The following is a 16,693-nucleotide window of genomic DNA, read 5'->3' as shown; positions in this document are numbered from 1 at the left end:
TCACTGTGCTGACAAGATACCTAAAGAAAACAACTTAAGGGGCTGGTGAGATGGCTCAGTGGGTAAGAGCACCTGACTGCTCTTCTGAAGGTCCGAAGTTCAAATCCCAGCAACCACATGGTGGCTCACAACCATCCGTAACGAGATCTGACGCCCTCTTCTGGAGTGTCTGAGGACAGCTACAGTGTACTTACATATAATAAATAAATAAATAAATAAATAAATAAATAAATAAGAAAACAACTTAAGAAGGGTTTATTGGGGCTCATGGTATAAGGGGATACAGTCCACCATGGGGGTGGGGGTGGGGGTGGGGTGGGTGGGTGGTGGGCATGGAGGCGGGATGTGAGGCTGATCACATTGTGTGCACAGTCTGGAAGCAGGGAGAGGTGAATGTTGGTGTTCAGTACACTCCTTTTTATGCAGCCCAGGACCTTGGTCTGGTAACACCCACATTCAGGGTGGGTCCTCCTGCCTCCATTAACTAAAGTAGAACCCCACCCCCCACCCCACACAGGCATGCCCCACAGGAGGCTGGTCTCCTAGGTGATTCTAGATCCTCTCAATTGCCACAGATCACCAACAACATCACAGCTGTTTTTAATCCCAGCACACACCAAACACCCTCATTTTCTGCCTTCCAGAGCTCAGGCCCACCCAAGGGGACTCTCCCGTCACGCTCAAGAGCTCAGATGGATGAGAACGAGTTCCCAGTTCTCAAACGGAAAATAAAAAAGATCATTGGTCTAGTCAGAAGCCCCACTGGCCAGTAGGCATCCAGCAAGCATTTACTGGGCACCTACTGGATACTCAGCACCTCAGGAGGCCTAAACATCAAAAACATTCTTCCCATAAGGGGCTAGTGATGGAGAGCGACAGGCACATGCCTGTGAGCTCCACCGAGGAAAGCCTAACACCTGAGACCAGGAGGAAGCAGGAGTGGAGATTGGGAACATGAAGGGCTCTGTTAGACCTTGAGGTACGGGAGACTGAATAGATGGGCCCTGCACAGAGGCAGGCAGCCTGCAGGCCTTATTACCATGTCTGGTCTTCCAGGATGGCTAACACAGTGTCCAAGCACAAACTGGGTCAACGGGAATCCAGGTCACTTGGGTGTCATATTGCATGGCCCTTCTCTGTTATACCACACACATATGTCCCTTGCCCTAGGGCAGCCAGGCAGGGCCAGGGTAGGCCCAGGTATGGAATCCGTGAGCTACAGAGCTGGGAGAGGCATCGTACCTTGCTGCATCATGGGTAATAAAGGAGGTAGGAGGAATGGTGTGGCCACCTCTACTAAATGCTGGGGGTGGGGGGTAGGGTGCCACCTCAAAGATAACTCCTGAAGGAGGACCTAATTGAAGACTACCTGAGAGACTAAGGACTGCTGACACAGACAACACCAGCCTATCGGGAACTGCTGTTTAGAATATCTCTTTCTTGGGACCAATGGGGTATGGGCAGAGGTTATTAAAGGAGCTTACAGCAGTGCTCAGATGAGCTTGCTGGGGCATTTCTCACCTGCTCCAGAGTCTGTGTCCTTGACTCCGCGTCACCTCACCTCCAACCCCCAAGGTCAGGTAGGGTGGGCAGCGGGTAGTCCAGGGCACAGGCAGCATCGGTTTGCTCTACAGCTTCTTAGACGAGGTGCCCAGTGACTCGGACACGGGAGCAGACTACCTGCCTTCCCAGCTTCTCTCTCACCCGAGGCCTGGGGCTGCCCTTACTTTTCACACCTGCAAAGATGAGAGGGCACAAAGCCAGCGCTGGCCTTTGCGAGTGACTCAGGATGGCAGGGGCACAGGTAAGGGACAGCGTGCAGCACCCCCATCGAGTCACCACTTCCTGTGCAAGTCTCCCCAGCCCTAGCTGCTCCTTATCACCCTATCTGGGCTTTAGAAAGAAACAGGGGGAGAGGTAGCCTGGGGAGGCCATGTACGCGTGCACACACACACACACACACACATACACACACACACACACACATATACACACACACATATACACACACGCGCAATGCACACACATGCATACATACAAACACACATAGGCACATGCACAAATGCATGCGCACACTCACACATATACATGCATGCTTGCACCCGCATGCACAGACACATACAAACATATACTCACACATACTTGAACACACGCTTGCACACACACATGTGTGTTGTACACACATACGTGTGCACACATATGCACGCACACTTGCACACATTCATGGGTGTGTGCGCACACACACTCACACACCTGCACAGGGCAGCGCAGACAGCTGAGGAGAGACCACAGGATTAACCAACTATACCAGGCAGCCAAGCAGGCAGTTTCCCTGGTCTGCATCTGAGGCCCTGTGACCATTCTGCCCACCTACCCTGGGGAGACTGAGGCTTTGAGCCACCGTGTGACCAGGCCAAGGTCACACAGCTGGTGAGGGGCCTTACGGGACTGCCAAGGCTTCTCTCTACCAGCCGGGAACAGGGAGGAAAGACAGCCAGAGGGCCCAGGCAGAGGGAAGTGGGTGAACAAACCGGAAACAGGAGGCGAGTTTTGGAGGCTTGCCTGGCTCAGAGAAAAGGCCTCCCTGGAAGTAAGAGCTGCCGCCCGCCCCCACCTCTGCTGCTGGGGGAGCCCTGGAAATCGCCTAAGCCGACATCTGATGGCCCGGATTTGTCCTTAAGCTCTTTTTACCCACTGGACTATAATCAACTGCTCGGGGCCTCTCCACAAATGCCTCCCTCTGAGTTCCCAAAAGGCAGAAAGCTTTCAAAGCTGCAGTTTAAACAGGCCGTGAGTGCATGCAGAGAGGAGACCAGGCACGGCGGCCCAGGCAGAGGACGGTCTTCTCCCTTCCCACACCGACCCACCCGGAAGGAAGAAACCAGTAGGAGAGGCAGGACCCCAACTCTAAGCATAAGGAGCTGTCCTGGGACCATCAACCATCCCTGCTCTTGTCACTAGAGAGCTCCAGAGTGACTCCTGTGACCATCAGGCCTCTTGGATGGGGCACCTCAGTGGTCCTGACTGCCCACCCTCATTTGCAGCACTGCCCGCAGGCCTCCCTTGGTGTGTCACTCAGCCCTCCGAGGTACAGACAGGGTTTGCTTTGTGACTCTCCCCACATGACTCGGGGTGACTGGTGCTATAGAGCTCTGCAGAAGAAAGAGCTACAGCAAGTGCTGGTGAGAAACCGGGCAGAGGCCAGAGATCTCTCTCCCACTCCCTATCGGCACAACCAAGGCCACCTGCAGCTCTGCCTGTTGGATCTCAGCCTGCTGCTTCATCCCTGCTACAAGAGGGCTAGGGGTTGACCCTTATCCCTAGGTTGCTAATGGTCAGGCCACTGCAGAGCCCTGGCCTCCAGCCTGGCAGGTGTCAGGTGACCTCCCCAGCCTTTTCCACAGGCACGGGAGGACCACAGGCTCAGGAGGACCACAGGCCACAGATGGAGACTTATCAGTTCAAAACAAATGGATGGCTGCTTTTCTGAGTAACAGGCTGAGGATCAGGGTGTGTGTGGAAGCATACTTGGCCTGGAGGAGGTGTGCCAAATGGGGGAGATGGGAGGGCTGCCTAAGTCTCCATCCTCCTCTCCCAAGGGGAACACACTTACTGAGACCCTGGAGCAGAGACAACCATGTCTTCATGTGCAGTATGCTACACTGCCCCTTCTGGGATACACAGACTCTGAGGTGCTTCCAGACAGTGAGTGGCAGGTGATTTGGAGTTAGCTAGTATGTAGTGTCCTGTGGCTCTCTAGAGATGGGGGGCGGGGGAGGGAGGAGAGCAGCATTGAGATCCCTGAGTATGTGTGGTGGCATCACAGGACAGCAGAGGGTGTCAGCCTGGGAGCCTCTGGGCTCCTCCCCCCTCCCTCCAGTTCCATCTCGGTCACCCCCGAGGCACCCTGCCCACCCTACCCTGTGCACTTGATAATGCTTGTCAAGACTGCTGAGCAGTCCTGACCTCTCCCCCACCACTGCTAATTAAGGTTCCGCAGTGACAGTTCAACTGCGGAGCATCAAGCTGGCGGCTCCAAAGCCTCTAATTGGGGCTGCTTTTCATTCTAAGCCTGCGGGCTGGGGCTCTCCAGACCTGGGCCCTGGCTCATTTTCCTTTTGTGTTTTCCATCTGAGATGAGGGGGGAGTGGGAGGAGGAGGGAGAGAGAGAGAGAGGAGGGAGGGAGGGAGGGAGAAAACAGGGCCAGGTGGGGCCTTTCCCTGATCCCTTTCTCTGCCCCCACTGAGCTCCTGGCCTAGGGCTGAGCCCTGCCTGGGGGCAGCTGCCTGGATGTCTCCCCCCACCCCCCAGCCCCAGGCTTCTAGGACCCTGGTGTTTGTATGTGTGTGGCCTGAGTGACAGCTGCCCCCACAGAACGGTCTCCTCCCTGGGGCTGCAATGTCTCGCTCCAGGCTCCCACTGGGGCCATGCTGGCTCCCCCTTCCCACCTAATGTTGATGATATGCCAAGCAGGCTCTCCAGGGCTCTCCAACTGCCTTCCTCCTCCCACCCACTAAATCACTGTGGCCTAAAGCCTGAGAGCTGGCTGGGTGGGAGGAGGGAGAGCTCCCTCTCTCCAGAGCTGCCAGGAGCAAAGGCAGTAATGTTACCTGGGGGAGGGGGAGCCAGGAGGAGGTGCGTGGACTTCAGCAGGTGGTGGAGGGGCAAGAGCCACAGGGCCACAGCAGCATCTAAGGGCTATCCTGGGATCCACTGCAGGGGACGGTGATTCCCACTAAGGCAGATTTTTGCTTGCATACACAGTCTCTCCAACTCCACCCCTACCTCCAAAGAGGCCACATAGGGCTCACACTGGATCCAAAGGCTCCCATGCCTGGCGGAATCCACACCACCACACTACCAGGGGTCTCCATCTCAAAAAGTCGAAAGGCTGTAGGGGATTTCAGTGGGGGGGAGAAATATATCTTACAGGGCATCTTCTGCCAACAAAGCCTGCAGCTTTAACTCAGCACTGGGGGACAGAATGCTTCTGGCATCCAGAAAGGCTCCTGCAACAAGGAATCAGACCCTGGGACAGCAGTGGTCTTGAGATCAAGACGCCAGGGAAAGCCAGCTTCCCAGAGGCACAGGACCTGGTAGAGCAGTGTTCTGCTGAGGCTGGCTCTGTCTCAAAGCAAAAACACCCTCAGGCTTGTGTGGGTGTATGGGTCCTGGGTGTCTGGCCCTCACACAGGCTCCTCCCCGCCTTGGACTGTCAGGCTGGGGCAGCGATGCTTCCTCCTGAGCTGGGGTCTCAGCTGCCCACTTTCCTGCTGGGTGGCCCTCCCTGGTCTCCTGACTTTATTCCCTGCCAGTCATGGGTACGGAGGCACTCCGAGGCCCTGGTCCCTGAACATCAGCAGGCAGGCTGGGCAGCTTTCCTCGGAAGTCCTTCCCCCCACTGCACCCCCTGACACACACACACATACACACACACACACACACACACCCCTCACCAAATGCTATGCATTGGGCTATCCTGTCACTCAGCCCTCGAGGACAAGGTGTGTTTATTATTCTCTGCAGTCAGCCAATGTGAGGACATCAGACATCAGAGTCCCTGGAAGCTGGACCTGGGCTTCCCTGGAGGGTCTCATGGGCACCTGGAGCTGTACACTATTACAAGGAGTAGGGACACAGGTGTCCTTAGGTGGACACTGGCCTAGTCATTGGTATCTCAGCCAGTAACTTATCTGGGTGAGGGCTAGAGACTGGGGTTAGCAGAGAGAAGATCCCCTCCCCCCCACCATGGGTCAGCAGGCCCTCAGAACTTGAGGGAAGGTGTGACGGTGGGAACCTCAAAAGGCAGCGCCTGATCTCTCCAGACTGCATGAGCAGGCCCACAGCTTGTGTGTTAAGTTCCCTGGAGCCCACTGGGAACGTTTGACTGCAACCGGGTGTCAAGGACAGTTGTCTAAGTTGCTAGTCACTCAAGAGCACCTGGATGTGAGGATCGACTTCTAGGCATTTATCAACAGGCATGGTTAAGGCAGGGCTCGGCCTGCAGGAAGGGGCGCGTTCTTCTAGTAACCACAGGGGACCTACACAAGCTATTGTTGCTGCTGGCTCTGCTAGGGAAGATCTGGTGTGCCCTGAATCAAACTCTTGGCTCCAAAGCCTTATGCTGGGAAAAGCCCCCCTTTCTATTCCCAGCTCAGACTTAGCCCTGCAAGCCTCAGGAAGAGAAAATGACAGACAGTCCTCAGTTCTATGAAGCAGAGGAGACAGTGTTCAGGGCAAGTGAGCCAGGAACGCATCCTAGCTTCCATCTGGACCCTGAGGCCATGTTTCAGGGTGAGTACCACTGGGTAGCTACAGATATCGGTCTACAGCGTTCCAGGGCCAGCAGGAAGGCTCAGGGTTCTCAGGCTTTGGCTGGGGTGATTTTATTGATCACATACACAGGGGTCCAGCCTATAGGGAGCCCCAACATCTCCATAAGAGCCGTGCAAGTCCAAATGCTAGGCTCAGCCTGCCTAGAGGCAGCTTGTGAATTGGCATTTCCAACCATTCCTGGGCATGGTGGCTGTCAGCTGGGACTCTGCCTGGGGAACAGAAACTTTGAGATCCCAGCCACAATGTGACCTTTGCTCTCCTGAGTGCCCTGATATTGGGGGGCAGAGCCTGACCCCCCCTAAAGCTCTCACACATGCACTTGTTGGGGGGGGGTGCTGGCTCATTTGCCTCCCATTTCCCTGCAGAGGTGGGGGGCAGCACTCAGTCCCTGCTGCCTGACTCCTCAGGGTCTCCATAGGTTCATGGCCTTCACTCCAGAGTGTCTTCACAGAGGCATGGCTCTGTCGCCGTCGCCTCTGCTCCACTTGAGTACTACCCCTTGAGCACAGAACCCTGCCTCTTCACGATGACCCCCAGATCAAGCAGGGAAGCACAGCGGTACTTCTAGATTTGGGGTTCCAGAGATGGCTGGTCCACTTCCACTGCCTAAGCCCCTGAACTCCAAAGGCCATGTCAGCAGGGGCTAGAGGGAAACCCAGGGCAGATGGGGGTTTAGAGAGGCAAGGGAGGAGTCCCACTCTGTGCCTCGGTTTCCTCAAAATGCATAGGGTCTGACAGAGGTGAGCAGGAGACTTTGGGTATGAAGAGGCAGTGTGCAGAAAGGGCACAGGGAGGGTTCACTGAGCAGTCTAAATGGATGCTTACTGGCTGCCATTGGTGAACAAGATGGTGGCCCACCTGAGGTCACCTCACCCATGGTCTCCGGGTTCCCACAGGGCCATGCTGTTGCTTGATGCCTGTAGGGATGGGGGAGAACTGCTCGGTCTCACCCCTGCAATGTGGAGACCTGGCTCCTGTGCACCATGGGAATAGAGTGAGTGCTGTGCGTGGCCTTCAGATCAACGGCCCAGCCTTGCCCTACTTGCAAGCATAGAACACAGGCAAGGCTACGTTCTGGTGTCAGGACACATTTAATTGGGCCAGTGAGATGGCTCAGTGGATAAAGACGCTTGCTACCAAACCCCATGACCCGAGCTACACACCTACACACACACACACACACACACACACACACACACACACACACGGTGCTAATAAATGTAATAACTTTTTTTAAAAGATCCACTGTTACATCAAGGGTGACATCAAGGGCAGTGCATTGATCTCAAGGGGCAGGAAAGAAACCCAAGATTAGATACCTACTCTCTGGGGTTGGGGCTGCAGCCATCCTTGTATTATGGCCTGGTCACAGATGTGCTCCAGGCCCCGAGGGAGGCTGGAATCCCCCTTCCCTCCTGAATTGTGGAGCTGAATTGTCCTCCCTACCCACCCCCACCTCCACTCCATAAGCTCCACAGAGCCTCGGCCCTCCTCCTATCTTTATCTGGCCGTGAACAGTCAGCTCCCCACCGTGGCCTGGCCTGGGGCAGACCGGCTGCCCTTTCTCCAGGGGTCAGAGGCAGGGCGGCATTGCCATCGCCAGCAGTAGGGCTCTCAGGACACCTCCTGAGACCCATTTATCACAGCTGCCTCCAGCCCAGCTGGCAGGGCCACGGAGCTGGCTCTTGTCAGCATTTTTCCTCAGAGCAGACGCTTGTGACACGGAGGGAAGAGAGGGAATCTTCTGTCCCATGTGGGAGCTGCCTTCCTTGTGAGGTCCCAGCTGGGCCTTGGTCTGTCTTGTAGTCCCCCTGTTCCAGGCTACAGCAAGGTGGTCATGGAGGGGGAAGGGCCCTTCCCTTCCTTCCTTGGGCCTCTCTGGCAGGGAAAGAGGTGCTGGCTTTTCCTACCTGGGGCTGTTCCATCTAAGATAGATGGAAGCCACTGACTTTTACAATAGGAAGATGATGGTGCGGGGGTGGGGCAAGGTGGGGTGGGGCAGGGCAGGGTAAAATGCTGGATACAGTTGGAGGTGTTCCAGAATGGGCTGGAAGAGCCGGGGCAGGCAAATGGTTGCAGCTGGGAACCCTCCTGTTTAACACAATCCTGTAGGTTCTCCTGCACCCCCGCCATCTTCTCTGTGGGCCTCCGTAGCCTCCAGACCTGAGGTGAGATTACTGAGCCACAACACACTACCAATCCACCCCACAACCATGCTCTTCAGCAGGACTGTGTCAATGCCATGGGCTACCCAGCAGGGACAGGCTGAGTTGAAGAAGAGGCCCACGAAGGTCCAGTCACCCTACTTCACAGCTCGTGCTTAGGGTGGCCCATGATGGAGATGATCCTCTGGGAGCCTGAATCACTTCTGTGTGTAAACGGGGACACTGTGAGTCTCTCTACTCATAGTATGCAGAAAGGCCACACGCTCCGAAGGTTTGTGACACACCTAGAACAGGGAGGGACATATGGGGTACCTGTGGGGGGGGTAGGTAAGGGCTTGGGTTCTGTTCCTGGCAGACCCAGCATGGAGATGGGGGAAAGGGATAGAGAGAGAGAGAGAGACAGAGAAAGAGAGAGAAAGAAAGAGAGAGAGAGAGAGAGAGAGAGAGAGAGAGAGAAAGAGAAAGGGAGAAAGAGATGCCGGACTATACATGCAGAAGGCTGCTAGCCAACCTGGGTCACACTCCAGCCCCACCTGCCCATAAGACACGGAGACTCCCAACCCCCCCCCACCCCCCCAGTGTGGAAAGTGTTGGCTCCTGAAGGCAGCTGTTGGGGCAGCAGCTTTCAGACAGCCATAATCCCACAGTGCCTCTGACTCAAGCTCAAGTGCAGTGTCTAAGCAGGCAGAAGCCACCCTTGTCCCCGAGGTTCCTGACAGCCTCTCAGAGCCTGGGATCCCTAATCATGGGTGTGAACAGGGATGTCGAGTCTGCCTGAACCCCAGACCCAGATACTGTGTGGCTTTAGGCAGTGTTGGCTTCCAAGTCTCTTGTTTCTTTATCTGCACAGAAGTGGGGGCTGCTGTGGGGGATAAGGAATCTACCCACAAGTGTGCACCATGTTTTCTCCATACCACCCGATATATCCCGGAGTCACCCTATTAATCCTGCCCCCTTAAACCTCACAGGGCTCTGTCACCCCCTACCCTTGCTACAGGAGAAAACTGACCCAGCATAGACCAAAACCCACGAGACAGAGGAGTCAACATCTGCTTTGCTGAGAGTTCCCTCTGACCCTGCAGTGGGTGGGCCCTCTACATGGTCCCTCATGTGACTTCATGTAGAATGAGAGTTTTTACAGACGTGATTAAGTAAAGAATCTGGAGTGGACACCAACTCTTAGTGCCCTTCGAAGAGGCAGGACGGGAAAGGAGGCCACATAGGAGAAAGCCACGTGACAACTGAGGTAGCAATGCTGCCACTGTCTCTGCAAGCCAAGAACCGCTGGGCATGGCCGGCAGCTTCCAGGGGCTGGAAGAGGGGCTGGGAACAGATTCTCGCCCAGAGTCGCAAGAAGAGAACAAATGGCTACCACTGTGATGCCACACTTCCTGAGCACTGTAAGTGGGTGGCGTGGGCTGCCTGAAGTCACCCGGCTCTGCAGACTGTCACAACGGCTCTCTAGAAGCAGACACTCCAGGGAAGGACATGGGATCCACGCTGAGATTGACAGAGGCAGGGCCAACATTCCATGAGGACCTCCCAGCTGAGGACAGGGGACATGGAATGGCCAGAGAGGCTCTAGGCAGGTGGAGTCCACCTCATGTCCCTTTGGGTCAGAGGTACAAGTGGGGGATGGGATGAAAACCTGAAGGCTGAGGTAGGAACAATAGAGAGGCAGTAATCCATGGGCTTGAACTGGAAGCTGGAAGGCCCTAACTTTTCGGAGGGAAGGACACAAGCTGGCCCAGCCCTTAATAAATGGAGCTCAAGAGTCACCCCCCAGCCCCTGGTCTCCACTGACAGACTTTGCCCCCATGCACTTCTCCCGTCATGCCAGAATGAGGGTGCCTTCACCATGCCACACACCACATCTTCCCTGGCCACACTTTCAGTCCCTCCCAGGATGAGCTATCACCACCAAATGCTCGCACACATTGCCTGTGCAGTGTCTACAAGGTTTTCAGGATGGGACCTGAAGGAGGGATGCCAGCAAGGGGCCAGGGGTCTCCACACTCTGGGATACCAAAGCAGAGTGTCACATGTTGCTTGCTTTTGCCCCTGCCAGATGCTCTGAAGCCTACATCTAGAAATTTCTTCCCATAGGGGGACAAGAAAGGATGGCTTTATGGCTGGCAGCCCCCTTCCATGTGGAGTCTTAGGCCAAGAAAGCCTGTCTCATCCGCATGGGTCCCATTGGGTCCCTTTCCTGTCCTGCGTTAGGTGTATCAGCTGATTGGCTGAGCATGGATCTGCTGGGAGTGACTATTAACCCCAAGGGCAGGAAGTTCCTACAAGAGCACCTCAGCCCCTCTACAGGGGTCTCCACTCACCCAGCACCAAACTCACTCCGAGCAATCTACGCAGAAGAGACAGACTCACTTGACAAATACTTGCTCACAAAACAAACAGACTAAAACCACCACAGTGCTGCGGGCATGGACGGACACCTCGGGTGATGTCCGAACCAGAGCCCCAGCTCAGGGTGTTCAGGGCCTACAGGAAGGGACAGCCAAAGGCTTTCAACCGGGAACATCTTCACCTTGAGCTGTGGAAGCCATGGCAAGAGGCTTCCTACAACAGAACACAAAGACCCATCCGAGCTTCCAGAAAAACCTGGGGCTCCTCAAGCTAAGAGTTCCAGCGGGGGCCTGAGAAGCTCCAGTGGCTTGGTCACGGTACCAGATCCAGCCAGTGTTCCTGGATGTGGCCTGGGCACCAGCAGGTTTTAGTCTGTTCCCAGGTGATTTCTGAACTGTCAAACACGGGGGCTCCAGGCCAGAAGGTAAGCATGGTGAGTGGGGGTGGGGAGCGGGGTTGAGGGATGGGGGTGGGGGGTCAGGGGCCACAGACTGGATCAGAGCCAACTGCCTGCATACCAAGGCTTGAGCCGAGTAAACAAGTAACAGAGATTGGCAGGGCCATGGAACAGGCATGTCGGGGAGGGAGGAACGCTCAACTCTCACACACTGCCTATCACTGCAGGGCTTTGCCAGGCCAGAGTGGCACACTATTTCCACACACCCATCCTTTTGATTATCTCTGCTGGCCACCATTGGCTGACTGGGACAAAGACATCTCTTTGGCCATGGTGGGACCTGACACAGATTCGGGAGTCAGGTAGGGACACAGAGGGAGCAGGAGGAAGCTTGGGCAGCCACCAAGAGCAGCCTAGCCTCGGAACCAACGCGACACGAGTCCTCAAAGAGGGAGAGACAGGGCTGCAGGGTTTCACACTTTATGCTCCCATCCAGACACACCCCAGGGACCACAGCAGACCTGGGGTCCCAAAGGGACAGAACAAGATGCTCCGGGCGGGCAGATGTGCATTGTGACTGTGGTGGGGATCTTTTTCCCCAATGTGGCTTCAATAGTACTCACGTGCCCTTGCCTGCAGGTTAGACCTTGATAATCGTGCTGTCTTTTTCCATGAGGACAATGGACTCAGAGTCTCATCTCTGGCAGAGGCTCAATCCCTGAGCCTGCACCCTTAGCTCCCAATAAACCTAGTTTTGTTTTGTTTTGTTTTGTTTTGTTTTGTTTGAAACCTCAGGAGCCCAGGCTCTATTTAATTCTATGTAATTCTTGCTGTTACCGAGAGTGACCCCTGACCTCTGATCCCCTCGCCTCCACCTCCTGAGTACCAGGATTACAGGTGTGTGTCACCACACCTGGCTTTTAAAAACACGGTAAGACATCTACATGAGAGCGGATCATGAAATAAACAAGGGCCTCACTGTGCTGGAAGGGAAGGTCTTGGGGCTGAGGCTGAGCTCTGCCTCCCCGGGGCCACCCTGGGAGCCCTGGTGAGCCGCATCAGCAGGGCTGGAGGCCTCATCATTATTTGTGTCTCATTCCCCGTGGGGGAAACGTAGTTGCCTTCCCTAACAATAACAAAGTATCAGGGCGGCTCTTAAAAGCCACCTCTCACATTTCCTAGAGGCCACCAGGCTCAGAAGTGGCAAGCTAGCCCTCCAAGATCACACAGCAGCTATTCTGACAGCTAGGCATGCTGCCCCCTAGAGCATTGCCAGCCCTGGCCACTTCCTCAAAGCCCATGGATATTCATTAAATACATCTCAACTGAGCAGAATACAGGCCTAACAGGCTCCTGCGCCTTGATCACACAAGAGGGGGCGGGGCTTGCCGCTGCGTGCTCAAATCCAATCTATCCTACTTGGCAAGCGCTCACCGCCTGCCTGTGGGCTGTAGGAAAACTGGCTTGGTGTGGCAGGGTGGTGACCACTGCCTACTGTAGAAGCCAGGGCTCTGCTCAGCCCTCACGCCTCCTGGGCCTGGGCAGCAGCTGGCCACGGTCCCAGGGAGGCCCTTAGTTTCCCAGCCGCCCCTGGCTTTGTTTACCCGGGCCCTTCCAGGCCAGGAACCATCCGGAAAAGGCGGTTAGGCCGGGAACAGCTGCCTGGCGCCTCTGAATGGCTCAGATGTGGTGCGCGGCGGGGGCCAGAGCCAGTATGCTGCCGCTAGGTGAAATCGGCTGCCGTTAGAGTCACCAAGAGCAATTAAAACGAGAGGAAAAACAGCCAGGGTCCTCCAGAGGCACCCGACCAGCTGCTCCCTGCTCCCACCTCTTGGGCCCCTGGGGGTAGCTCGGGCTCTGATTCTTGCCTGGCTAGCGCGCACGCCCCGCCACCTGCCTTCCGCAGAGTCAATATTGACAGCCCCTGAGCAGCTCTCCGGCTTGCCAAGGGTTGGGGACGGGGAGGCAGAAGGCTCCGGATCTCCACTCGATTGCTGTGTGGAGAGATGAGATATTACCTTCCTGACCCAAAACCGGAGTTCACAGCTGCACTTCATTAGGCTCTTCCAGGAGGCCCAGGGAGAGGCCAGGGCTCACCTGCGGGCAGCAGCTGCTGCCTGCCTGCCTCCCTCCCTCGAGGCGCCCTGGGCTCCTGCCCAGGCTTCAGGGCATGGGGTGGACTGCCCAGGCTGGTCGCCAGCACTACCCGGAAGTCCCTCCACAGCCCTGCCAGGAGGGAGAGGAAATGACCATAGACCTGGGTCCGAATCTCCTAGAAAGTACTAGAAGTTGATGCTAGTGGGTATCACCCTCCTGGACTCCTCGCTTTGTCTCTCTGGGTGACATGTTCCCTATATGGTGCTGTAGTGTGTCTGGGTACACAGTAGATGCTCAATAAACGCCCCTTCCCGTCCCCTTTGCAGCTGTAGCTGCCTTTGGAATGCTCACACCGCATAACTGAGAGTTACTTTAACGTCACCTTGAAAGCACCTAGTCTACAAAGATCCAGAAGGCCAGTTGAGTCCCACAAGAGGGGCAGCCCACGTCTTCATCTCACAGGAGGAGCAGAGATACTCAACCAGGATTAAGGGCTTCCCCAAAAAAGCAGTGGAGCTGGAAGTTAAGGGGATCCCGCAGGCAGCAAAGTCAGACACTCCAGTCTAGGGGCCATCTCTGGGCAGCCACTAGGCTGCCTGACTCTGCTCACTGTTGTTCACCGCATCTTTGCTCTCGGCCATGACGTCTGTTAGTCATGCCTCAGCAGGCTCCAAGGTGTCCATGCTGTGACTCTGACCCACCACAGGAGCATGGTGGCTGGCAGAGAGAAGCTATGCAACCTGAACAGATCCCTTGAGCTCTCTGGGTCGTCCGTCACTGAGCATGAACCATATGGCTTGAAGGCTGTGCCTATGGAGGCGTGTGGGAGCCTGAATCCCAGTTTAGTTTTCTTCTCTGTCCCTCCATGTGCTTCAGACACTGGAGGGCGGGGGGCGGGGGGGGGGGGGGGAGAGGAACATGGTGGGACGATGACAGACTGACAGACCGGGACGGGGACAACAAGATTTTAATTCAGTCCCAGCTCAGAACCCTGTGCAATCCCGGGTGTAGCTCCCCAAGTCTGGGTCACCTTTCTAGCTCCGGGTAAGATGCACCATGCTCAGGGCTGATGTGGTGACAGGTGACAGGGACTCAGGTACTAAGGACCCCCCCCCCCCACCTCATCCCTAGTTCTTGTCCTCTCAAGATGTCCTTACAGCTGCCCTTTCCAGGTGGGAAAACTGAAGTCTGAGGAGACCTGGGTCAAGGTCAAATAAACGGAGCTGAGATTTGAACCCTGCACTTAGGTGCCCCAGTTTTCCACCACTATAAGCTTATGAGAACCCCTTTCTAGGGGCTTCTCCAGCCACTGGGGGTGGGGTGGGGGGTCAGGGGCTGTGATGGCTGGAGCGTGTGTGTGTGTGTGTGTGTGTGTGTGTGTATGTGTTTGTGTGTGTGTGCATGGGTGTGGAGGCCAGAGGTTGACATTTCCTGACTTTTCTGAGGCAAGCTCTCTCACTGAAGCTGGAGCTTGCAGGCCTGACTCACCAGCCAGCAAGCTCCAGGCGTCCAGCCTTTTCCTCTTCCCCAGTGGTGGTGGCATCACAGACTCGCCACACAGCCATCTTTTATGTGGGTGCTCGGGTAATCATACCGGGGTCCTCATGCTTGCATAGCAAGCAGTTCACCCACTGAGCCTTCTCCTCAGCCCCTGTGAAGAATCCTTACAGAGAGAGTAGCCCCTGAGTGTGGGGGTTGCACGTTGCTCACCAAATCCCCAGTGCAGCAAGCAGGAGCTCGGGCTGACGCAGGGCAGAGAGTTGGAAGTGAGAGGCCATATTGCCCAAGGACCCATTCCAGGTCTTGGCTAAAATGAGAGGCTACAGCCTATAGGGCCCCTGCCATGGAGTTGTAGAGGTGGCTCTAGGCTCTGGGATGGATGAGGAGGAGACAGGAGCTGTGCCTGAGAACTATAAGCTTCTGCAGTGACAGAGCCTGGGGAGGGAGGGTGCAGCCGGCCCTGAGGGAACTTGTAGGCCAGAAGAGCAAACAGGCTTAGAGAAATGTGCTCTTCTGCCAAGGGTAAGGATGCCAGAGGTCAAGAGCAGGCACCACCCTGTGAAAACTGCCTTCATGGGCCTCGCTCATGTGGCTCCAGCTGAGCTGGGGCTATAGACCTCACCACCATCAAATAAAGAACTGGCCCCAGAGAAGGCTGCCCACACCCGGACACCGTCCCTCCTCACAAGCCCAGGGGTTCATTGGAGCCTTGTTATCTGTCTTGGACCCAGCACTGACTCCCAAAGGGGAGCCAACTAGCGATGCCAGATCCCTCCCGAGGAGGCTGTCCCACGAGTGCCCTGGGCCTCTCTATATCGATACAGGCTCTGTCCTATACCTCACTGATGGATGGGAGGCTGAGGTGCGGAGTACCTCAGCTCCTGCCATTTCTCACAGTCCAGGGCAGAAGCAGGAGACCCGCCCCCCCCAGAACTCCTAATCTGGGCCCACAGTAGAGAGAGCAGTCAAGGTCTGGGTCTATGGGTCATTCCCAGAAAGGCTCCCCAAACAGTGCAATGCCAGGTTCGGTGGGGGATGGAGCTCTCTGGCATCGTGATGAGGGGCTGTGGTGACATAATGCTCACCGTATGCATGCCGGGAATGGCTCCAAATGTCACAGCGAGCAGTATTCAGGATCTGGCAAGCAGGCAGTGAGCGAGCCCATCTTACAGATGTGATGTTCACACACAGAGGTCAGAAGACCTGTCCAATGACCATTTGTGACTTTGGTGTCAGCTGCAAGTTCCTCCAGAGGTAGCTGGGAGGTGGGGTGGGGCCTGGGGGCAGCTGAGGTCAGCTCCTCCCCGCTGCCCACCCGGGGGGAGCCACCACTGCTGGCGAGCTCCCCCAAGGCCAGGCCTTGCAAAGGAAGCAGAAATCTGTCGTTAGCGCAGTGCCAAACCCGAAGTGGCTGCTCCCGAGCTGCAATCCAATAAACGTGTGACTTGTCTATTTATCATCCGTGGGGCTTTTTATCACACTGCAGATGGCTGCTACCTTTAGAAGCCTCGGCAGCCCGCTGCCAGCCGCCCGCCACGCACAGCTTCACTCAACAGGATCTGGGCCTGCACCTGCGACCGACCAAGAGCGAGCGACCTGGGGATGCCTGGTCCTCAGCAGGAGGGTGGCCACTGGGCATGGTCAAGGTGACCAGTGCTCTTCATCTCTCCACAACGCTCACCCACTGCCCCTTGCCCATGCTCATAGCTGCAGGGACGGACGGGTCGCTGTTATGGCTGTACCCAGAACAAGCCACCACCCCCACCTTGGGGCTCTCCAGAGAGTCAGGCTGGAAAATGGAGCTGAGAAAAATACCAAGGGCTTGTACAGAGCAAG

At 56.0% G+C, this 16,693-nt stretch overlaps 1 protein-coding gene across 3 annotated transcripts in view, besides 1 other annotated feature; it reads right to left on the bottom strand.

Moving 5' to 3' along the window:
* The window catches only part of Gse1 (genetic suppressor element 1, coiled-coil protein), a 352,883-nt gene that overhangs the window by 151,600 nt on the left and 184,590 nt on the right, over window positions 1-16,693 (bottom strand). The window lies entirely within an intron of this gene.
* Window positions 2,479-5,876: an enhancer, noted in NCBI's record as "VISTA enhancer mm1674". NCBI's record gives its function as "enhancer in: hindbrain (rhombencephalon)[3/6] | midbrain (mesencephalon)[5/6] | forebrain[4/6] | limb[3/6] | eye[4/6] | nose[4/6]" and the evidence as "EXISTENCE:transgenic organism evidence [ECO:0001131][PMID:17130149]".

Source organism: Mus musculus, chromosome 8 (assembly GCF_000001635.26).
Source record: "Mus musculus strain C57BL/6J chromosome 8, GRCm38.p6 C57BL/6J".
Taxonomy (NCBI): Eukaryota; Metazoa; Chordata; class Mammalia; order Rodentia; family Muridae; genus Mus; species Mus musculus.
The sequence above is the reverse complement of the archived record's forward strand: the minus strand, read 5'-3'. Positions and strand labels throughout refer to the sequence as shown.